Raw genomic sequence first — 25,882 nt, forward strand, 5'->3', positions numbered from 1 at the left:
TTTCACACAAACATGGACATAAATATTTCAGTTTCTCTGCTGGATTTAAGAGCGTCCATTTTGTGAGAAAACAGAATCGTTAAAACCAGAACTCTTTGTTCTGATGAAAAAAAACAAACAAATCTTCCTCCAGGTCAAAATATTCACAATATGATGTCAAAATACCAGCGAGTATAAGAGAGAGAGTGTGTGTGTACAAGTGCTGTATAAGACTAATGCAGGAGCAGTGCAGTATTAGTATTTCATGCAAACTCTGCACAGAAAGGACCAGGAGTCTAACAAAGAAACCTTCTTGCTGTGGGGCAAAGTGCTAGACACTCAGCCGCCGTTCTGCCCTGCTCTAACCTTGTTCAGTCCTGTCTTAGTCCCTGGTTTTAGTCCTGGGTTGGTCCTGGTTCAGACCCGGACCACAGCCCTCCACGGCGTTGCCCTTCTGTTATTCACCTCTCTTTGTTTCCAATGTGTTTAGCCCGTATTAAGACCCATTAAAGTCTGGTTATGATCCCGGTCTCCTCGGACTTGGCTCTGGTCCTGAGGTCGGGGTCCCATCATAAATCATCAGAACAACATTTAAACGAGAACAGATGGAGAGGCCCCAGAGACTGGACTGAACCAGGACTAAACCAGGACTGAACCAGGACTGAACCAGGACTGAACCAGGACTGAACCAGGACTGAACCAGGTCTGAATCAGGACTAAACTAGGACTAAACCAGGACTAAACCTGGTCTAAATCAGGTCTAAACCAGGACTGAACCAGGACTAAACCAGGACTGAACCAGTTCTAAACCAGGACTAAACCAGGACTGAACCAGGACTGAACCAGGTCTAAAACAGGACTGAACCAGGACTGAACCAGGATTGAACCAGGACTGAATCAGGACTAAACCAGGACTGAAACAGGACTAAACCAGGTCTGAACCAGGACCAAACTAGGACTAAACCAGGACGAAACCTGGTCTAAATCAGGACTGAACCAGGTCTGAACCAGGTCTAAACCAGGACTGAACCAGGACTAACCCAGGACTAAACCAGAACTGAACCAGGACTGAACCAGGACTAACCTAGGTCTGGACCAGGATTGAACCAGATCTGAACCAGGACTAAACCAGAACTAAACCACATCTAAACCAGAAGTGAACCAGGACTCAACCAGGTTTGAACCAAGACTGAACCAGGTCTAAACCAGGACTAAACCAGAACTAAACCAGGACCAAACCAGAACTAAACCAGGACTAAACCCGGGCTAAACTAGGACTAAACTAGGACTAAACCAGGTCTAAACGAGGACTAAAACAGGACTGAACCAAGACTGAACCAAAACTGAACCAGGACTGCATCAGGACTCAACCAAACCTAAACCAGGGACCAAGTCAGGACAAAACCAGGTCTAAACTAACACTAAACTAGGGCTGAACCAGAACTGATCCAGGTCTGGATCAGGACGACAGCAGGACTGAACCAAGACTGAACCAAAACTGAACCAGGACTGCATCAGGACTCAACCAAACCTAAACCAGGGACCAAGTCAGGACAAAACCAGGTCTAAACTAACATTAAACTAGGGCTGAACCAGAACTGATCCAGGTCTGGATCAGGACGACAGCAGGACTGAACCAAATGATTTTATGCTAAAAAAAAATCTAAATTAAACCAAAATATCCTGAAATAAATCATAATGTAAATCGTATTTTTCGATTTTTCGATCCAACATTAGTATTTAACATTAAATAAATAATTACAAATATTTTAAATTCAAATAAAGACGCATCAGGTGAAATATGGTGTAAAGCGTCCTCTGGTGGACACATTGAGCATAACGTCTGCTCACACTTAGCAAATAAACACGTTTTACGGTATTTTTGCCATTTCCTTTACGTTTCATAAACATATTTTCTCATCACTAAAGACGTAAAATGTTTAAATGTGTGGAAGTTTTAAGGAGGATTTTTAGAACTTTATCCAGACGCCCATCCCTCTTTTGTTTGTCTATTTGACATCTACTATTAGATGCTAAATAGAACTACACTGAACTAAGACTAAACGAGGACTTAAAGAAATAAAAAACAATTGAAACATGATTCAAAATAAAAGCCCCAGATGAGTTCATAATTTGACAGCAGATTCCAGTTTATTAAAGAACATACAGTAAATAGTGAGTTCTGTACAGACATAAGGACTGCAGTGGTACAAATGTGAGCCATGCACTTTAACACAACACCAGAACACACAGACAAGCTTATGTACAGCCAGATCAAACCTTATTTTAACACCAAGAGTCTGAACCAGGGACTGTGACTAATGCTCAGATCAGTAAAGTTACAGAATAAAGCTTTAAGTTGAAGACAGATGTGACCCAAGTTATTGTAACATCTGGATGTGCCATGAAAATGTACGATGGACTAGTAACGTTTAAACGGGAGTTAAACTTAAACTGCATACGACAGGGGCCACATTTTTCTAATAGTTATTTGGTAAATGTTTATCATAGTTTTACATCAGTTAAGCGGCAGGTTGAGAAGAAAAGTTGAAAAGAAAAGTACAAAAATACAGAAAGTCACATCTGCTGCCTGTGTCCAACCAGGAAGTAACATAATAAACTTCATCAAAATGCCCTAGCAAAAACTAGGTAACATTTTTAAATAAATCTTAAATATAATTATGACAACTATGTTTTTGTGAAATGTTTAGCTGTTATATGCACTTTAGTTTATACCAGGACCACGTTAGGTCTAGAATTAGGATTAAACCTAACCAGAACTAAATGCAGATAAGTTAAACCCAATTTTACTAAGAATGTTACTAAAACAAAAATATCAACACAACTGGACTGCTTAAAGTTCCAGTACTCTGACTCTTGTGATATAATGTTGTTACTTCCTCAAAAACAGACCTGGAGTTGTGTTTTGTTTCATTCACACATGTTTGAGTAACACTTTATTAGTGTGCATCTCCAAAGCTCAAAATGCATCTACATTTTACCTTTAGTTCAGTTGAGATTCGCAATTCCAGGGCTGAAATTATCCAAATGGAGTTTAAAAAAAGAGTATACTTCCTGTTTTGTAGTGTTTTGAAAGAAGAACTCAGCCTAAATATGCAGGGTTTGTGTGTTAAACATGTGTGAATGAAACCAAACACAACTCCAAGTCTGTTTGTGATGAGGAAACATTACAACATAGATCAGAGAATAAAGTAACATGGGATCTTAGTATGAACAAAAATCTCATTATGTTGAATAGCAGCGATCACATTTTACATTCATTTCTGCTTAAAGTTACATGATACTTCTGATTTTCTAACTATTTAAATACATTTTCCACATTCTAATAAGTCCCTGGTTCAAACTCATGACAGTTTAATAGAGAAGGCACACACACACAAGCTTCTACAGAATATACAAGACTGAACCAGGATCAGTCAAACCAAGGATCAGTCAAACCAGGATCAGTCAAGCCTGTTCTAAAACAGAGCCAGGCTTAAGTCAGTAACAGTCAATCAATGATGTTGTGTTTATTGCTTTATTTACATCCAAATGTCTGTCTCTTTTTCACCTAAAAGTTCTGCCACAAAACATTCACATTTGAGTTCAATTTGGATTGTCAAATTGTCAAATTTCACATTTTTGAAGTTTTACCAGTGTTCACATTCAGTAGTTTAAGGTTTAATACTGATTATTTAAGTTTAAGAAATTCAGTTTGTGAGGACTAAACCAGCACTAAACTAGGACTAAACCAGGACTAAAACCAAGGTCTACATCAAGGTCTAAACCAGGGACTAAACAAGGACTAAACTAGAATTGAACTGGGTCTAAACTTGAACTAAAATATTACTACACTGGAGCTGGTCTAAACTGAGACTTAACCCAGGATTAAACCAGTGACTAAACCAGGGTATAAAGCGGACTAAACCAGGATTAAGCCAGGACTAAACCAGGACTTTACTTCATTATATTTGAGTAGGTTTTATTGCGTTGTATTTTGGCTGGTTTTACATTTCACAGACGATGTATTGGCCACTGAAAAACATTCACAGTTCTAATATTTCAGCTTATTTTTGTTTCATTTGGCAGAAAAACTCACGATTTTAAACAAATCCAAGTGCCTTTTTCTCCCACACGTTTGTGCAAACTGGAGGCAGTGATTTTAAACAGTAAAACAATAACAGACTAATAATACAGTATTCAGTATGTAAAGGGACTGAATGAAATGTACAGGGACTTTGGGGAAGTTTGGACATTTTGAGTTCAAAGGAAGACATTGGAAAAGGAGTGTGGGGTTTGGGATTTGACACATGAAAATAACAACATTTAAATATATAAAATAAAAATAAATGGGTGGTCGTGTCCAGATGGAGACGGTTTGGATAAGATTAAAAGTGCATTTGTAATAAAAAAAAAAAAAAAGGGGGAAATTTCTCTCCCAAAAAGTCAATGTTTGCGGTTTTGCTTCATAAAATACAAAAGATTATATATTTTTTGTTCAAATATGATCCGACTATGGTGGTTAAATAAATATAAGGTTTGGAGTTTAAACTAAAAAACCTTTCACTTTATCATTCAAGTAAGCATTATCTGAACTAGTTCTCTCTAGGCCGTCACGATGATCACTGTATCGACAAAATATTCTGGGGCGCAATATTAAGGGTGGAGATTTTTGCTGTTTTTATGTATGACGTTCAGATCTGTAGAGAGTAGAATAAATAACTTCTCTGGCTCATTAACGCCCTTCGAGACAACTGTTGTTGTGATTTTGGGCATTACAAAAATAAATTGAATTGAATTGAATTATGAGTTCATCCTGATATTCATTTGCTGCAGCTCTCATCTAATGATGCAGTATATTTAAAAATGTATTTACTGGGACTATCCTGCTTTGAGTTAGGGGCATAAAGTAGTTTCAATATTATCATTTATCGTGATATAATATATTATGCTTCAAATGTGTTATCATGACAGGCCTATTTCTCCCTTAACAATAAAATTACAAATTAAAAGATGGTTGTCAGTTCCATGATAAAAATAATGACCTTTTAGGGGCTGATTCCACATGACGCAGCTCGACTCCTCACCCATCATCTCTGCTCAAGGTCACTGCACAGCTCTGCCTCGACGAGCAAGACGGTCACATGCAGAGATCAGGAGTTTGTGAAATAAAAGCCCCCATTTAAGACCAAAATAACTCTTTATACTAAAACAGGAGGAGATCACGGCTCTTTCGCTCATGTCACACTGAGCTGTAGAGATGAATCTGGCTGGACAAAGGTGGAGAATGAAATATACCTGGTCCGTTTGTGGGAGGACGGCAGAGTGGGCGGGGCAGTGGGTGGAGCCCTGCACAGCGCATATGCAAGACGTGGAGCGGCTCTCATTGACTATAGCGCGTGTGTCCTTACTGCGACTTGTGGGAATCAGCCCATCACAATAAAACTCATCTAAAATGTTGTGGTTCAAATAAAGAAGGTTTTGGCAACAGTGTTTCAAAATAAAATACATCATATGAAAGTAGTGTGTAAGAGTAGTAGTAGTATTTTTAGTAGTATTTGTAGTACTTGTACTAGTAGTAGTACTTGTTGAAGTATTACTTGTAGTAGTAGTACTTGTAGTAGTAGTACTTGTAGTGGTAGTACTTGCAGTGGTAGTACTTGTAGTGGTAGTACGTGTAGTACTAGTAGTAGTATTCAGTATGAGGAGATGTCAGAGGAGGAGCTGCTGTTACTCGCTGTAGTCTGAGCTCGTTTTATGTACAAGTTTAACAGCTTCATCTGAAACAACAGAGGGAAAAAGTCACAAGAAGAATGGAAAATACAGTGTACAAGGGTTTAGGGCATACAGATGATTCCATGCTCCCTGTGGACGAGGTACAAAGGGTCTATCTACAGGGTCTATGGGAACAGGGGTACAGGGTATAACTGACCTTGCTCCCTCTGACAGAAAGGGTTTGGTAGTGTCTATAAAGATTTAGAGTATGTAGAGTGTATGGGTTTTTAGGGTACAGTGGTACAGGGTATAGAGTATAGTCTATAGGGTGTAGTGTATACGGATTTTTAGGGTACAGTGGTACGGGGTATAGAGTATAGTTTATAGGGTATAGGGTGTAGTGTGTATGGGTTATTAGGGTACAGTGGTACGGGGTATAGAGTATAATCTATAGGGTATAGGGTGTAGTGTGTATGGGTTATTAGGGTACAGTGGTACAGGGTATAGAGTATAATCTATAGGGTATAGTGTGTATGGGTTATTAGGGTACAGTGGTACAGGGTATAGAGTATAATCTATAGGGTATAGGGTATAGTGTGTATGGGTTATTAGGGTACAGTGGTACAGGGTATAGAGTATAATCTATAGGGTATAGGGTGTAGTGTGTATGGGCTATTAGGGTACAGTGGTACGGGGTATAGAGTATATTGTACCTTGCTCCCTGTGAGCTGGGACAGAAATGGTTTGAGGTCTTCTCCGATCACAGCGTAGATGGACACCAGACAGAACACACTGGCCTTCCTCACACTGCTCTCTGTGTTATCATAACCCTGAGACAAAACACATATGTCATAACCCACAGATGAGACATATCTCTGGACATATCTATCCTGCTAATGATGAATGAGATCAGGCAGTAATAGTAGCAGTAGTATTAGGAGCAGCTGTTGCAGTAGTAGTACCTGAAGTAGTCCCGGTATGAGGTCTGGCAGTAGCACTATCAGGGCCTCGGGGCTGCTCCGCTCCACGGCTCTGGTCTGCATCTTAATGGCTGCCATGTTTACAGGGAAATCCGCTGTTTGGACGATCGGACACAACACCTTTAAACACTGCTCCGGGACGAGAGAGGAGGCTAGAGTAACAGCAGTCTCCTCTGCAGCTCGGACTACCTATGAAAGAGAGAAAGGGCATCTGATATATACGAGAGAGAGAGGGAGGGCATGTGACACACAGAAGAGGAGAGGGAGGACATCTGACATTTACGAGAGCGAGAGGGAGGGCACCTGATGCTCAGAAAAGAGAGAAAGGGCATCTGATATATACAAGAGAGAGAGGGAGGGCATCTGACACACAGGGAGGCCATCTAAGGCAGGAGAGAGAGAGAGGGAGGGCATCTAACATATACAGGAGAGAAAGGGAGGGAATCTGACACACAGGGAGGGCATCTAACGCAGGAGAGACAGAGAGAGAGGGAGGGCATCTAACATATACAGGAGAGAAAGGGGGGGCATCTGACCCACATGATAGAGAGGGAGGGTATCTGACATACAGGAGAGAGAGAGGGAGGGCATCTGATTGACATGATAGAGAGGGAGTACATATGACACATATGATAGAAAGGGAGGGCATCTGGCATATATGAGGGAGAAGGAGGTTATCTGGCATACCTCCTTGTGAGAGTCCTTGTGCGCCTCCAGAGTCTTCATGATGGTGAGCTCGGCGTAGTTCTTGAACCTGACTGGTTGGTTTTTGAGAAGCTCCTTCATCACACGCAGAGACAGAGCACGGACTGAATGCTGAGGAAATACAACAGAACTGTAAACTAGGACTACACCAGGACTACACCAGAACTAAACTAGGACTACAACAGGACTACAACCAAGACTGAACCAGGACTAATTAGGACTAAACAGGACTAAACCAAGACTGAACCAGGTCTGAACTAGGACTTTGCCCTGAAAGTCGTTGGATAGTTGTTGTTTTTTTTCATTTTTCAACAACCTGAGGTTGTTGAAATATATATATATATATATAATAAGGGCAGAAATCATACATAGACAGGAAACAGAAAGGACACAGACAGGATACAGGACACAGAACACAGGAGGGACACAGACTGGAGGGAGGGGGATCAGATTAATCTATGCGTCAATCTATTTTAACACGATTAAAAGGAAAAAAAATATGCAAACACATTAATTTTTCCAACTCTAATAATGACATAATGGATGGCACATGTCCATGTCTGTTACTGCAGTGAGTTAGTAGGACTTGTGTAGTAGTCGACCTGAGCGTCTTCATTGATATAATGGAATAAATGACGGCATACACTGACTTCACTGTGGTGTTAGTATGTTGTAATAGAGTTAATATGTCAGTTGTAGTAGTAGTCCTGATTTAATGTTTTAAAAAGTTGTGCATATTCTAACCTCACAGTGGTTGAGTGTCTCGAGCAGCAGCAGCAGTGTGGTCTTGAAGTGTTCCTCCCACACGGGGGCGCTCTCCTCTCTGCACACCTTGAGGAGCTCCAGGAGGCTGGCTCTCCTCTGCTCCAGCCCCCGATCGCCTCCCTCTGCCTGCGACAGAGTCTTTAGGAGAGCCCCAACCAGCTCCAGCTGCTCCGTAGGGGACACTGGAGGAGGGGACATGGGTTAGTTAAAGTGCATATGGCTGGTTAGACTACACATTCAAACACTTAAAATCATTATATTTAAAGCTACAGCGTGCAACTTCCTGTAGGTGGCATTTCACCTGCATAAAAAACATACTTAAACCATAATTCTCCATGGAGACAGATACATTTTGTACCATACTGCGGAATATTATAGCTAAAGGAACAAAACTGAAAAGTGTCAGGTTTGTGGACATGTAAGCCCGCTCACAGTGAGGACACATGTTTTTCAGTGCAATAAAAACAGGCTTTTATTTTAGTAATTTTTTGGCCAAAAAGTTACATTTTTGGTTTTTGGAAAAAAAGTAGAGTTTAACAAAGTGAATAGTATCAACTATAATATTATAGACCTTAGCATAATAATAATGTCTGAATATATAAAGTGATGAATGTGATTTTACCTGGGAATCCTTTAGGACTTTGAGTTCGGTTCTCTGCAACATCTTCTTTATGACCTGCAAAGAGTAATATTTTACATAATGTTTAACCAGGACTGAATGAGGAATGAACCCGGAAAGAACCAGAACTAAATTAGAATTAAACCAGGACTGAAAGAGGACTAAACCAGGACTAAACCAGGACTAAACCAGGACTAAACCAGGACTAAACCAGGTCAAAAGCAGGTCAGAAAACCGAGGACCAAGCCAGGACTAAACTAGGACTAAATCAGGATTAAACCAGAACTAAACCAAGACTAAACCAGGAGTAAAACCAGGTGTAAACCAGATCTAAACCAGAACTAAACCAGGACTAAACCACGACAACAATAGATGGGTCTAAACCAGGTCTTATCTTACTGTCCTCCTCTCCCTCGTCTGCTCTGTCAGCTGAAGTGTCGGTGTAGTTCTGGGGGTTGTAGTCCTTAAAGCGTGGACCAATCAGAGTGCGAGGAGGAAGTGTGTTCAATAAAGACGTTTTATTGTCCAAAACCGAACGACAAACTTCAGTGTCTGTGAGTCCAGAGGAGTCCCAGGATCCGCCCACAGAAAACTGTAAGACCAAGAATACTACTAGTACCAATACTACTGACTATTGACAAATTAAAGTACATATAACAGATTTTCTAACTGTCACTTGGTTTGGTAGGATAGTAACTGTGCTAAATGTTTACCATAGTTTTACATCAGTTAAATGGCATTTTGTGTGGGAAAAAACAGTACTAAACCAAGACTAAACCAAGACTAAACCAGGACTAAACCAGGACCAAACCAAGACTAAACCAAGACTATACCAGGACTTTCAGACATTCAGACTTTCGGACGTTCAGAACTAAAGTCAATATTAAAATGTCCTCCTACCAGTGTGTCCCTGGGCTCCCGTCTGTTCTCATCATCTGGACTTTTGGAGCCATAAACATCATCTGAGGTCTCAGGATCTGTCTCAAACATCACACTAAAAGAACAGAGAAAGTAGGTTTTAAACAGGACAGACCAGAGCCAAAGGAGTAGCCAGAGGAGCAGAGCCAGAGGAGCAGAGCCAGAGGAGCAGACAGGAGCAGAGCCAGAGGAGCAGTGTTAGAGAAGCAGGGTTCTTACTTATGTGCGTGGTTGGTTGGAGACATGAGCGGACTCCCTCTGCTTCCTGGTCTTTGTAGTGGAGGTCGACTTGAGGAGCTGAGAGTCTAAACAGAAACAAAAAGATTATTCACAAATATAAGAAAGAAATATATAAAACAATGTAACTCCAGCCTACAGCACAAACAATGTCAGTGTTCAATAAACTATGAGTGCAGTACCGGTGTGATCCCAGCCGTGGCGCTCCTCAGATGGTGGTGCAAGAGTTTGGTGGTTCCGTCCTGGAAGGTTTTGGGAAGAGCTCCAAGTAACATGGAAAACTCCGGAGTGTTGAGCTCAAACAGGGAAATCAGCACTACCTGAGCAGCCTAAAGAGAGACATAGTAACACTCAGATTTATGTACACAGAGATCAGTACTTTAAGGGATTTGATACGGTCATGATCTCAGATGGAGCAGGGGTCTATAGAACTCTATGGGAGATTCAATGAAATCTCAGAACTTCTGATCCACAAATGCTGAACCTTCTCCACAAACTTGCCATTAATCTTATGGCTTAAAGTCTTTTCAACTGACAACGATCACGACTTTGAATAATGGCGCCACTTTCTGAAGCTACTGTGAAAAAATAATTTGACTTGTGTTCCTTTAAACTGACAGAGAAGGTGCTGAACTTTGTGTCAGTTTTTGTTTCATTTGGATTGGCCCAGTAATTACAGAGATATTCACCATAAACCAAGTCAACAAATCTACAATCTGACAGTTACACAGGACCTCCACCTGAAAACTGCCCTGTCTCAACTCAGGCTAAATTATATATTATGTTCTATGTTTAAGACCTTGTTCAGGGTTAGTTTGAGTTTTAGTTGTCCTGGGTTAGATTGAGACACCTGTTTAAACTGTTATTTAAACAGCTCTATGTTCAGAGTTAGTACAGATTTAGTCAGAGTTTAAATGCTTAGTTTTTTAATTCAGTTCAGTTTTAGTATGAGTTATATAAAAGGTTTGATGCTTTGGTTTAGTTTTAGACTGCGTTATTCAAACTCTACCTGTTTGCACCGGTCCTCCAGGTGTCCCTCTCCAGGCAGAGAGGACACGACACTGGGACGCTGCTCCTCCCCCGACCAAGTGTTATAGAACTGTCCTCCACAAAATGGTATTTCATTATTTTACAATATTTTACAGTCCAAAAAGTTCCAAGTCCACATCCAAGTTCTTCTCATTCTCAGTATGTGGACAGGCCTCATGTGAAAGCTCAGAACCTAACCCAGGTCTAAGCCAGGTCTAAGCCAGATCTAACCCAGGTCTAAACCAGGACTAAACCAGGACTAAACCAGGACTAAACCAGGACTAAACCAGGACTAAACCAGGACTAAACCAGGTCTAAACCAGGTCTAAACCGGGTCTGTCCTAGGACTAACCCCTTACCTTCTGTAAACAAGGTCTAACCCAGGTCTGACCCAGGTCTAAACTAGGTCCCCCTCTTACCTTGCGCACATCAACACTCTTGGGCTCTGTAGTCCAAGTTATGATCCGGGACACAGCGAGTCGAGTCTCGCTGCTGTTGTTGAAGTCCGCGGGGTCCATTAAAGCCGCTAATGCCTGGATGTATTTCAAAATGGCCACTTTCACTTTGAGGTTTGGGGTCTGCGTCTGATCCACGATGAAACGCATCAGGATGTTAAACTGCAGCTCACACGGGAACGACTCCCTACAAAATAAAAGAGGAACCCATCAAACAACTTCAAAATAAAACAAGAAATCATCTGAAAGGAACAACTTCATAACCACATAAAAAAGGGTCAGAAATATATATCAGCCCATACAGAAAAGTCAGTTATAATTTGAGGTTTTGTCCTGTGATACTGGTTCAATTCTGTCAAGTTTAGTCCTGGTCCAGGCCTTGGTCCAGCCCCTGACTTAATCCTGGTTTAGTCCTGGTTTAGTCCTGATTTAGTCCTGGTTCAGTCCTGGTTTACTCCTGGTTTAGTCCCTGAGTGTGTAATTTCCCATCGTGGGACAAGTAAAGGTTTGAATTATCTTATCTTCAGCATTGTTTGAGTCCTGGTTTGGTTCTGGTCCAGACCTGTTTCAATCCTGGTTTAGTCCTGCTTTAGTCCCTGTCTTAGAACATGGTTTGATCCAGTTTGAGTCCTGGTTCAATCCTGGTCAATCAGCCTGTTTTAGTCCCATTTTAGTCCCATTTTAGTCCTGGTCCTGACCTAGTAACCTCCAGAGCTCTCAGGACTTTGGCCTGCACTGATCCCAGCAGATCTGCTCCCATCTTCTTGAGGAGTTGTGTAAGGAGCACAAAGAGCCAGTCATGAAGATCATGTCTGTGCAGAGCCACAAAGTCCACTAGGGTCTCCAGGAACATGCTGAACACCTGAGCATCAAAACGTATGTTATAACAATAAATATGACTGTGTATCAGATGACAGCACCACATTCTATCTTAATCTAGCCCAGGTCTAAACCAGGTCTAAACCAGGTCTAATCCAGGTAATATATATTATAACACTAAATATCACTGGGTTTCAGATGACATCACAACATTCTATAGGCCAACATTTTTTTCAGTGAGTCACTCTCTCCTTTTTGTTGAAAATCAAAACAGAAAATCTAAACAGGACTATGAACGCTCATTTTGATCACAGGCTCCTGAAAATGTGTTGTTTAAATCACTTTTGTATTTTTTCTATTTTCTATTATCTTAAAACTTATTAGGCTGTGTTTTTAATGTATGCATTGTGTCACCATGGTAACTGTTAAACATTCTGCCATAACGATAGATGTAGAACACCCCCTGCGTGATGTCACCACTAAGTATCAATTCATGGGTTTCACGCTATGGCAACCATCCACTATGGTAATAGAAATTAAGCAAATCAGATCACATCTGTATTAGACAGAGAGTTGTGATGTAATCTGAAACGTACTTATTCACTATTATTATATCAGAGCTGAGCCTGGTTTAATCCTTATGGACAATTTAAACTATTATCTGACCTACGATTACCTCCCTCTGTGGATGAACCTGGATTTCATTAAAGCTACAGTATGTAACTTTCTGGAGGTGGCACATCACCTGCATGATTCCCTGAGAATAGAAAATTAAACCATACTTCGGAACATTCTACATGGAGATAGACACAGTTTACTGTTTATGATACTGTGGAATATTATAGCCAAACATTTCCATGGAAACAAGCAGGAGGAACATGAACAATACAGACTTATACAGATGTTTTTACAGACAGGATTGGCTGTAGACCTCTCCATTAAAAACACCCAAACTGATCACTGACCATTAGACACACTCAAATCTTGAGTAAATTACATTATTTGCACAGCACTATTTCAAAAACAATCACACATTTTGTCTGGAGTCACTTACTCTCTGAGTCCACAGCAGTGAGGAAAGGACATGCAAACAGAGAGGGAGGTTATTGTCAGATTTGAGAGGTTAGATTAACAGAGAGCAAAAACATGCACAAATCACACATTATACTGAGCAAATTTTAAAGATTTGTTTTATATATTTGCATAAAAGACTTTAGTGTAAACATAAGTATTGTACAGCAGAGGGCAGACTTGTACCTTACTGTGAGGGTCTGCGAACATCCGAGTGAAAATCTCACACAGTCTCTTCAACTCCACACGACTGAAACAAGAACAAGATTCGGTTAAGACCTGGTTCAGTCCTGGTCCAGTCCTGGTTCAGATCTGGTTTATTCGTGGTTCGTTCCTGATTCATTCCTAGTATAGTCCTGATTTGATCCTGGTTTAGTCCTTGTTCAGATCTGGGTCAGTTCTGGTTAAGACCTGATAAAGACCTGACCTTGTTCAGTCCTGGTTCAGTCCTGGTTCAGTCTTGGTTCAGTCTTGGTTCAGTCTTGGTTCAGTCCTGGTTCAGTCCTGGTTCAGTCCTGGTTCAGTCCTGGTTCAAACCTGGTTCAGACCTGGCTCAGACCTGGTTCAGACCTGATTCAGACCTGCTTTAGTCCTTGTTCCTCACCTGAGAGTTCTGTTGTGGTGCAGTAGCTGTTGCAATCCCAAAAGCCCCTCCTTCCTCTCGGTCCAGTTGGCGCTCGCACATCGATTCAAAATGTCCGCCACGTCCTCGGTCTGCCGTAGGAAGTCCTCCGTTTGGCGCAGAAAGTGATGCGATCCATTTCTGGAACTGTAGGATCGGTCAGAGCAGGCGCTGGAAGCGTCACTGTTTCCCTCATCATCAGAGTGCAGACCCGGGGACTCAAATCGACGTCGCACCGGCCGGGTCTGATGGACAGGAGGACAGGAGGTCTGAGATCAGAGCTTAAAGATGGAGGAGCGTTAATAGGAGCAATGAAGGTGACACAGAGGCAGAGTTTACATGCAGGACATTTCATACACAAGATGTTACAACAGTAATCAATAGGCCGTGCTCATGTGCTAGAATCTGATGAAGTCCTAAATGTCTTAATTTCAGATAGGACTATATAACTCTACGGGGGATTCACTGTTTTTAAAGAAATCTCCAAACTTCTGATCCACAAAATGTTGAACCTTCTCTTAGATTTTGGATTGGTTCCACAAACTTGTCATAGGTTCAATAGAAACTCTAAAACCTTTGTCCAGTTAGAGAATTGTATTTTCTTTTGCTATAGATACTACATGGAAGTTGGAGTTTGTGCCAGTTTTTGTTTCATGTGAATAGGTCCAGTAAATACAGAGATATTCACCATAAACCAGGTCAACACATCTGCAATCTGACAGGTACACAGCAAACTCCACCAGAGTTCTGACCTGCCCTCCAGCTCAAGTTAAACTAAAGGGATCTACAATGTGCTGATGTGTCATGAACGTAGCCTATGGACATCCATCATAACAAAAGACTGATTAATGTAATGTGGATTCAATATAAAAACTGACAGATACAGAGCAAACATTAAAGGGCTCATATTACGCTGTTTTCTCATTTATGTTATAATGTTTCCTCAACACAAACAGACCTGGAGTTGTGTTTTGTTTCATTCATATATGTTTAACACAAACCCTGCATATTTAGGCATATTTAGAGTTGTCTATTCCACCTTGTAATGTCATGAAGAAAGTATTCAACTGTGTTTCTAAACTCCATACACAGCCAGTAGAATCCTCTGGATGATTTGCCAATCTCTACTGAACTAAAAGTAAAAGGTGTAACTTGAAAACTACCACTACACTTTGAGCTTTGGAAATGTGACAGACTAATAATAAAGTGTTACTCAAACATGTGTGAATGAAACAAACCATAACTCCAGGTCCGTTTTTGAGAAGGCAACAGTATTATGACATGGCTTAAAACTCATGGGAGTGTGTAATATAGCACCTTTAACACCGATAACCGAGCGGAAACATTTAAAGTGTGAACAGGTCATGCATGTGACTGTGTGATGCAAATTTATTTGTACCTTTGTCCTGGAGTCTCCTAAAAGCTGAAACCAAAAACACAGTTACTGCACATTATGTTTACAGAGAAAAGGGACTATTTTGAGGTTGAAGTGCTAAAGTGGAGATAACATTATGTTTTGCAAAAAAAGGTTCTCTAGTTTAGAAGCGTTGGTTGTTTTAATAATGTTACTTCCTGGTTGAACACTGGAAGCAGATGTGATATACGTAGAGGTAATTCCAAAACTGTCACCTTTTGATTAATAAAAATAAATATTAATCTTTTCTGAAAAATGCATTGCTTTGTGTAAATTGTCATAGATATATATATATATATATATATATATATATATATATATATTTATTTATTTTTTCTCAGCGCTACTTCGTGTTATTTGTATGCTTTTCTAATCAACATTTTCTATGTTTTTTAAGAATCAGAATTAGTGATTACAGAATTAATGATATGTAGATTATAGCTTTGTACTAAATAACTGATAAAAAGCATAACATACAGCAAGCTAGGTTCTTCTTCCTGTACATAGTAGTCTGCAAAGAGGTATGGATAGAGAGTATAAGGGTAGGGGTGCCAAGATATCAAAAATCTGATACTAAAATCAGATACAGAGCTACTCCCTGTATTTTCCCTGCTTTTTCTCCTCAACGTTTTCCCCAAACTGCCACTTAACTGATGTAACACTGTGATAAATATTTAGCACAGGTCCTATCCCACCAAACCAAGTCAGAATTAGACAAACATGAAACCTGTCAGATGCACGTTCAGCGCCAGATGCATATTCTCCACTTGTAATAAAGCTATATGAAACCCCTATCACTCTGTAATAAACCTGTATAACCCTGTGTCTCACCAGAGCGTCTGCCACAGCCGCCTCCACCTCTGTCCCTGTGTTCAGTATCCTCATGGCGTTCACTGAGGCTGAGATACGAGCTGAAAAACACATTTACTTTAAATCCTCTTTATTAAAAAAAAAGCTAATCATGTATATTTAGTTTTTACCTGAGTATCCATCAGTGGAGGTCAGAGCGCTGGTTGAACGGGAAACGCGACGAGAGGCTGAAAAATCATATCAAACATTTCATTACAGTTATGTTTATGTTTATTTATATGAGTATTTAAACAAGAGATTGACCAATACGTTTTTTTTCCTTTACGATCCCAGTGGTTCAGAATTGAGAGAAACCAATGGACAATAAATTCAGCAGATATTTTTGGAACAATATATAGGAAAGACTTTTATCATTTTCACCAAAATATATAATTTTAATTTATTACAAACTCACCCACAGCCCTGTTTTATTACAAACTGGATAAGAAACCTGTGGAATCACATTTTGTGCAGTGTCCTTGTAGGCCTGTATTTGACTAAAAATATGTCCTGCTGATCGACTGGTCGAAAGGGGGTGTGGCAAAAGCTCTCAAAACTATTCAGCATCCCTGTGTATCTGACCTAAACTGTACTCAAAGACCCAAACTGCACTCAAAGACTACACTGCCAGGGGAGTTCATGGAAAATTTTGTATCGATGTAGAAAAAGTACTAGCAAACTGTGAATTCATATAAAGGCAGATTAAACTTGTGAATCATGAGTTTAGTCTGACTTTTTATAGATAAAAAAAAAATAAAAAAATCTTTAGCTAACTCACTCCTCCTTTCTGCTGTTGTCCCATAGAAATCCTTATACACATTTTTCTCGACTAAGACTCTATTGACCGATTAATCAACTAAACGACTAAACCTCTGAAGACTTACAGCCATAGTGTCCTCTTTGCAAGTGTGCAAATCAAGCTTAATAAAAATGTTATAATTGGCCATCAGCATATTGGCTGATAGGCTGAAAAGGGCAAATATCCATCAGCCTATCACATTTACATGATGTTAGGGATTAAAAGGACGTTTAACACAGATTAGTGAAGCACAAATAAGAAAACAGAAGGCTTACTTTAAATGTTTAGATCATAAATTAGAAAGACAAGGGCTTTCAAAATTTTTTAACTTCTGGTTCAGTCCCTGGTTTAGTCCTGGTTAACTACTAGTTCAGTCCAGTTCAGTCCTGGTTTTATCCTGGTTTAGTCCTGGTTAACTCCTGGTTTAGTCCTGGTTCAGTCCTGGTTTAGACTCACTGTTAGGGGACAGTCCTGTGGTGGGGCTGCTCTCTCTGCTGTTTTCTCTGGAACAGCCCTGACTCACACTGGGACGAGGAATCCTACTGCGCACTGAGGAAAGGAAACAAGGAGGTAGAAGATGAGGAGAGGAGATGAGGAAAGGAGGAGAGGAGAAAGGAGAGGAAACATGGAAGTAGGAAACAAGAGAAGGAGAAGGGAGAACAAGAGGAAGTAGGAAATGAGAAAAGGAAGCATGGAGGTAGGAGAAAAGAAGAGGAGAAGTTAGGAAACAAGAAAAGGGAATAAGGAGAGGAGACGAGAAGGAAGAAGACAAGGAGAGGAAAAAGGGAGGAGGAGGAGGAGAAGAAGAGACAAAGCGAGGAGGAGAGAAAGGACGAATGGGATATAGGAGGCATGAAGTGTTGAAGCAAAGTTACTCCTGAGCAAAAGAAAGTTAGTGACACAAAGTATTAGTAAAGTATTAGTCCTCTGCTCCTCTGACCCTTTTACTCTGCTCATCTGCCCCTCTCTCCTTTGCTCCACTGACCCTCTCCTCCTCTCCTCTTCTGACCCTCTCTTCCTCTGATCCTCACCTGCTCCATTCCTTGAGGGGCTGGTCTCACGGCTGCACCCCTGGCTTCGGTGCCCTCTTGTGGGGGTTCTGTCTTGGGTTTGGGGGGTGGATGTGATGGTGTTCCTCTGGACTCTGGCATAGGTGGATCCGAGCAGGCGACCTGGAGACCCAGACCTGCTACTCGCTAAGAACAAAAGTAAATATACACTTAAAGGCCCTAATATAACAATCATTAAAAAAAACAACTTTCTTTAGACAGTAAATGTGATTTTCTACATTAAATGGTAGTACTTTCTTTTATATTACCACGTGGCCTTATATCTGTGTGATATAGTGTAACTGAGTATCTAGTTTCTACACTAGTTTTAGTATTGATTAAGTATCTGTCTGCATCTATGATAAAGCGTTTATTGTCAGATAATAAGGAATTGCGTTGTTAGCATGCTATTTGTTGTTAGCAAAACTCCATTCTGGTCTCTGATGTTGTGAAATGCTTATAAACTCATCATGGTGAATAATTAGGATGCTTAGAATGCATAAGGTAAATTTGGAATAACTTTGGACCACTGCAAACTGTTTAAAATGAACTAGATCTGTTTTTCACATTTTAAGACAGTAAAAATCAGATACAGAGACTTTAAACATATATATATATATATATATATATATATATATATATATATATATATATATATATATATATATATATATATATATATATATATATATATATAAAATAGATGCTTGGTTCCTTACGCTGAGACTGTGAGTTGGGCTGACCTCGACTGCGCCCCCTGCTGTCTGTGGGGTTTGTCCTGACTGTGCGAACTCGCCCTGAAACAAAATTGGAAATGGATATTATTGATTTGATATGTATATATTTTATGAAACACTAAGGTCCTATATTACACAAAACTTACTCTTGTGGGCATTAAGCAATGTTATAATGTTGTTACCTCCTCAAAAACACACCTGGAGTTGTGCTTTGTTTCGTTCACACTTGTTTCAGTAACTCATTATTATTTGTCTGTCTACATGTCCAAAGTTCAAAATGCTCTGTTCAACTTTGTGATGTCATGAAGCGGTAGTTTTAAAGTTAACAGCTCCTTTTACCTTTTGTTCAGTAAAGATTGGCTGAAATTATCCAAATGATTCTATTGAAGGTGTATGGAGTTAAAAACAACACAGCTGAGCACTTCCTGTATTACCACATGACATCACAAGGTGGAACAGAGTGTTTTCTGTTTGAGAGAAGAACTCAGCCCAAATATGCAGGGTTTGTGTGTTAAACATAAATGTGAATGAAACAAAACACAACTCCAGGTCTGTTTGTGATGAGGAAACAACATTAGAACAGAGATCAGAAAATAGAGCAATATGGGCCCTTTAAACTTCACACACTGGTTAAGTTCACATGCAAACCAAAATCTAATTATTCTCTAATTTCTGGACCTTTAAAGATTATTTAAATGCAGAGGTGGAAGAGTAGCCAAAACTGTACTAAAGCAAGAGTGACGTTACTTCAAAATAATATTACTCAAGTAGAAGTTGTGGTCCAAGAAATTACACAAGTAAGACTAAAAAGTATTTGGGAAACGCAAATAAGAATAAATTAAAGAGTAACTGTTGGGACGTAACATCTGATTTATAATTTGAAGTGAATGTAATTTATAGGATCAAAACATGAAATAAGTCACAAAATGGTCTTTTCCTTTTCTAAATCATATCTGAAGGAGCTGCAAGAAACACAAATGTTCAAATTATTTCATATTGTTCATGTTATCATTTCACATAAAACTTTTGTCACATGTGAACTTGCTCAAAGTGGGAAGAGGAACCACAACTTTTACTCAAGTAAGAGTACTGTTACACAGTACAATATATTACTCATGCTGCTAGAATAGTAGTTCTTCAAAAATGTACTCAAGTAACTGAGTACTACCCAACTCTGTTTAAATAACATGCAAACCACAAACTCTGAATGGCAAATGATCAGAGGAACCATGATAATACAGGAAGAATTTATTTTCCCTATTTACACGGCCTATAGACAACTAAAGACATGTGCTGCTGAACGATCAGTCAATTAAAAAGAGAGTATGGCAAAATCTCTCAAAACTGTCACAGACCTCTATGGCTGTGTCCGAGTGTCCACGCTATTCCCTACTTAGGGCACTATTTAGGTGCCATTTTCCTGAGCAGATGTCCGAGCCACCTCAGCTGACTCCTCTCGACATGTAGGAGCAGCGGCTCTACTCTGAGCTCCTCCCGTGTGACTGAGCTCCTCACCCTATCTCTAAGGGAGCGCCCAGCCACCCTGCGGAGGAAACTCATTTCGGCCATTTGTATCCACGATCTTGTCCTTTCGGTCATTACCCAGCGCTCATGACCATAGGTGAGGCTAGGAACGTAGATTGACCGGTCAATCGAGAGCTTTGCCTTTCGACTCAGCTCCTTCGTCACCACAACGAACCAATACAGCGACCACATCACTGCAGACTCTTGACTGATCCGTCTCTCAGTCTCACGCTCCATCCTTGCCTCACTCGTAAACAAGACCCCGAGATACTTGAACTCCTCCACTTGAGGCAGAGACTCCCCACCCACCCGGAGAGGGCAAGCCACCTTTTTTCGGTCAAGAACCATGGCCTCGGATTTGGAGATCCATCTTGATTAAAACGTGTGTTTATTATTAATCCATAAATAATTGTGTGCCAGTTGGATTTGATCAATATTTATAACAGAATAACACAAATCAAGTTTTATCAGAGTTTAGCCTTTAGACTTTTTTATGTGACCTGAATGTCATGAGCTGCACAAAAGAGTGCAATAGTGGGCTGTGCAGTGAATGAGGGGTTGGAGGCTGAGGTGGACATTCAGACACAGCCTATGTATACATGTCATTTTAATAATGTAAAAAAAAATCTTAGTAAAAATAATGACCATAGCCTCTGACAGAGATAAGAACAGAATGAAATGAGAGAAAGATTTTATTTTGAAAATCTCACCGTCAGAGTTCAGAGCCCAGGAAGTGTCTGACAGGAAGTGGACACAGAAGTCAGAGGTGAAAGGTGAAGGTTAGGGTTTGGGTTAGAGGAAAGAGGCAGAGATAACAAAGGCAGAGATTAGTGTTTTAGGTAAGTCCTATGAGAAAGGTTAGGTTTAGTTCCGGTTTAGTCCTGTTTTAGTCCCTGGTTTAATCCTGATTTAGTCCTGCTTTAGTTCTGATTTAGTCCTGGCTTTAGTCCTGGCTTTAGTCCTGGCTTTAGTCCTGGCTTTAGTCCTGGCTTTAGTCCTGGCTTCCTGGCTTTAGTCCTGGCTTTAGTCCTGGCTTCCTGGCTTTAGTCCTGGCTTTAGTCTTGGCTTTAGTCCTGGCTTTAGTCCTGGCTTTAGTCCTGGCTTTAGTCCTGGCTTTAGTCCTGGCTTTAGTCCTGGCTTTAGTCCTGGTTTCATTCCTGGTTTAGTCCCTGGTTTCGTCCCTGGTTTATTTCTGGTTTAGTCCTGCTTTAGTCCTGTTTTAGTCCCTGTTTAGTTTAGCACTGACTTAGTGACTGGTTTATACCTGGACTAATCCCTGGTCTAGTCCCTGGTTTAGTCCCTGGTTTAGACCTGGTTTTGTCTCCCCGTGTGTCAGATACCCTCCCTGTATGCTTTTACCGAGTGATGCATACGACCCCGGGGGCAGAGCAGAGGCGGAGCTAAAGCCCTGGAGAGAGGAGGGCACGGCAGCCATCTTGTTTCTGTTGGCACTGGCAGCAGCATGCACGTCAACGTCGCTGCGTGAGCGATTTAGTGAAACCGGAGAGAGGGTGGAGGGGCGGGGCGAAGGGCGGGAAGGTTTGGCTGAAACAAAAAACAGGAAGTAAACATACACATATTAACCGTGAGAAGGCAGATCAGAGCACAGAACTATTAAAGTGGGGGTATTTATTCCTATGAGGTATTAACTGCTAGCACATAACACATTTAGATCACCATGTTACCTTTTATTGTTTTGAAAATGCTATATTCGCCCATAACAACATATTTAGTCACTCCCCTATCACAACGCAATCAGCGTGCATCCTACTAATGAAACTACTGCACATCACATCAGGTTTGTCAAATTACTATGTACAGTTTTGTTTCAAGTTTTTGAACATTTATGGGGAATTGTCATGTGGAAGGATGACGTAGACTTGTGGGTGGAGCATTACATAGAGTCTTACAGCTAACCGTAAGAAGGGTTTGAATAAGGCCTAGGATAAACTGCTAAAATACTAAAGCATGCATCGATGACATATAAAAACTCTTCAGGCATGTTTTTGATGAGAGGACAATTTTATAACAAAAAAAAGTTCCAAAAAATGTGATTTTGCATGATACCGTTATGTGATTTTGCATAATACCCCCTCTTCAAACCATTGTTTACTGTTTAGATTAAAAGTGTTCACACTCACAACGACTTTGTCTCGCTGAGCTTTTGGCAGAAAACGGTCGACTGAAATGAGAAACAAATAGATATAAGTTCATCAGAATAATCATGATGAGACGACTATTAAATGCAGATTCTAAGACATGTAGTATTCTCATAAACATCTAAGCAACTATACTGAATGTGTAATCAGTGCTTTTCGGGTCAGCATAGTCAAAAAGTGACATTTATTCTCCATAAATATTAAAGGGCCCATATTACTCTATTTTCTGATATATGTCATAATGTTGTTTCTTATCGCAAACATACTCGAAGTCGTGTATCTCTCAGAAAACACTTCATCTTGTTCCATCTTGTGATTTCATTTGGTAATACAGGAAGTGCTCCACTGTGTTTTTAAACTCTATTAAGCTTATTGAGGCTATCTGTTACTGGGGCAAATTTGGAGAAAAGTTCCATATTTGGAATTCCAACTGCGAGCAACCAAATCTATCATAGCAACCCAAAGAACAAATCCAGAGCTAGGCTGTTGAAGGTAACACCCCCTCTCGCCCACACCGCTGATTTAACAGGGACCAGGCGCTTAGCAACGCTGTCAAGCAAACCTGCTGCTAATGCTAGAGGGGGCGACCTCAGGAAGGCAGGCACCTGAATGGTCTGTTATTAATGTTCATATCTTGATTTAGGAATAAAATTATGAAATAAAACCCTCAGGATCAAGTAGAGCAAGTTAAAACAAAAATTTTAAGACAAAAATGACGAGCCTGACAGCAGCAGTTACAGAGAGAGCAACAACATTTTTTCAATAGAAAGTGAAATGGAGCTGATGGAGGCAAAGCGCACCTATGATCATTTCCTGTTTGAAATGTGGCGGCTAGCAGGTTAGCTATGTCCATTTACCTATATATACAGACTATGGATGCAGCCCTATGTAATGTCAGACTTTTATTATTGTGAGATAACAGCTTAAATTAAATGTTGCTCTGACCTGAGGCTCTCCTGAGACGAGGATGACGAGCGGTCAGAGGCAGGAAGTGATGTCACACTGTCGTTGCCCCGGAGATGGGCCTGCAGAGCCTTCTGATAGGATGATTCAAGGCTGTGGTACAGAAGCTCTGCCTCCCGGTTGAATTGTGCATGAAAGGCCCAGTAACACCTGTGAATAGAAAGAGTCAGATACACTCCCATTTTCCTGTATCAGATGTGTCTCAGATGCCCTTCCTTACTTCCTGGCAACAGATCGAGCCTCAGAATCGGCGTCATGAATCCCCTTCTTTATTGTTTCAGACAGAACTGTGCAGTGTCTGAAAAGAACATACAGAGAATTAGACCTTGTTTAGTCCTGGTTTAGTCCTGTGTAGTCCTTGTTTGATTCTGGTGTAGTCCTTGTTTGATTCTGGTTTAGTCCTGGTTTAGTCCTGGTTTAGTCCTGGTTTAAGCTAGAATTAGTCCTGAATTAGTCCTGGTTCAGTCCTAGTTTAGTCTTGTTTTAATCTTGATTTAGTCCCAAATGAGTGCATGGTGTTGGTCCTGGTTTGGTCCTGGTTTGGTCCTGGTTTGGTCCTGGTTTGGTCCAGGTTTGGTACAGGTTTGGTCCTGGTTTGGTCCTGGTTTAGTCCTGGTTTAGTCCTGGTTTGGTCCTGGTTTTGTCCTGGTTTAGTTATGGTTTAGTCATGGTTTAGTCATGGTTTAGTCATGGTTTAGTCATGGTTTAGTCATGGTTTAGTCATGGTTTAGTCATGGTTTAGTCTTGGTTTATTCCTGATCCAGTCTTGGATGAGTCCTGGATGAGTCCTGCTATAACCTTGGTTTAGTTCTCACCGTTCCAGGGCTGATGTCTGCCAAAGCTCCAACTGTAGATCGAGAAACTCAAAACATCGACTGGAACAAAAACACAATGATTCCAGATTTAACAAATAAATAAAATAAATTATTATAAAAATACAAAGTTATTCAAACCAACCGTCTGACGGCCACGGATTTGGAGGAGCAGCTGTTTGTGATGATGGGGATCAGACGTGGGAAATGTGTATGCTGCAAACAGAGGGAGAAACTTCATTTATTTCCAATATTTTGCTGCATGTATCTGATGTATGTAATTAACCATATATGTTGTTGTCTTTAGTGTTCTGAACAGACTGGTCCCCAGAGGGAGCACTTGGATGTTGTAGTTTTGGTGTTGTTGTGTAGTATAAATAGTAGTAAATAGTAGATGGTTTAGACTAAACCAGGTTTAGTCCTGGTTTAGTCCTGGTTTAGTCCTGGTTTAGTCCTGGTCTAGTCCTGGTTTAGTCCTGGTTTAGTCCTGGTCTAGTCCTGGTCTAGTCCTGGTTTAGTCCTGGTTTAGTCCTGGTTTAGTCCTGGTTTAGTCCTGGTTTAGTTCCAGTTTTTGGTGTTGTGTTAGTTTTGTACTGTCAGTATAGATCTAAAGCGTTGCACTTTTGGGGACCCCATGTCCGTAGATGTCTGGTGTTGTGAACTGACTAGTTCCCTGATAGAGTGGTGTGTGTGTGTGGTGTTGTGCTTAGATCTGTACCCTCAGTATAAGCCGTATCACCGCCTCTCCAGACGTGGCCATGACCTTTGCACTGTTGGAGAGAAGGTGGAGCAGAGAGGGTAGAACTGCCTCCGCCGCATGGTCAAAACGCAGACGCAGCACAGACGACAGGTGTCTACAAACATGTGGCCACAATGAATTTATGTGAACAGATTGTTCTTCTGTAACTATGGACCCTTTAAATGTCATCAGAATGTTTAAAATGGAGCACCAAATTGTGTATATGGTGTTTTAATAGCATTATCTAGTGTTCCTAGTCCTTTTGACAAATATGGGTGTGTCCACTGCAATTTCAGGTACTTGATGACATCAAGTGACTCACCTGGCTGTAGGGGCGGAGTATATATACTTACTATATACTGATACAGCTCAAGATCATTCTAAAGCTATTTTGGAAAGGTTCATTTCTGTCCTGTGAATGTGGCTTTTTTCAGTATCGATACCTGTAAACAATAAGTATCTAGTTTCGATAACAGTTGTAGTATTCATTACTAGTACTATAGTAAAAAGAAAAAAATTTAATCTGGACTGGCCGCTTCTTCAGTTCTGGTCAGATTATTGCTGGACACTGCCTTAAAAATATCAGAAGGGAGGGGATGCACTGAAACTAACACACATATTGTTTACAGTTTCTGTTTTTAGGCCAGGTCTAATGAACTACACTAAGTGTGAACTGTGAGTCATACTTAGCATAATCATTCAAACACCTAATGGGTGCTCTCACACATATTAGACTAGCTATTAGCATACTGGCTAGCTCTAATGTTTTCTTTTTTGATTTGAGTTTGAGGATAGAGTTATAAATAGGAGATAGATGATGTCTAAGCCCCCCATTCCTGTTCAAAGAAGGATTGTCTTTCCTAACAAAAAATGCTTCCTTAAGATAAATATAAGACAGCGTCCACCAGAAATCTGAGCAGAAC

The 25,882-nt window shown here is 40.5% G+C and overlaps 1 pseudogene; it reads right to left on the minus strand.

The window, feature by feature from the left end:
- Window positions 1-2,114: 2,114 nt before the first annotated feature.
- Window positions 2,115-25,882, minus strand: part of LOC117381896 (CLIP-associating protein 1-B-like) — a 42,147-nt pseudogene continuing 18,379 nt past the window's right edge.

Source organism: Periophthalmus magnuspinnatus, chromosome 2 (genome assembly GCF_009829125.3).
Source record: "Periophthalmus magnuspinnatus isolate fPerMag1 chromosome 2, fPerMag1.2.pri, whole genome shotgun sequence".
Lineage (NCBI taxonomy): Eukaryota > Metazoa > Chordata > Actinopteri > Gobiiformes > Gobiidae > Periophthalmus > Periophthalmus magnuspinnatus.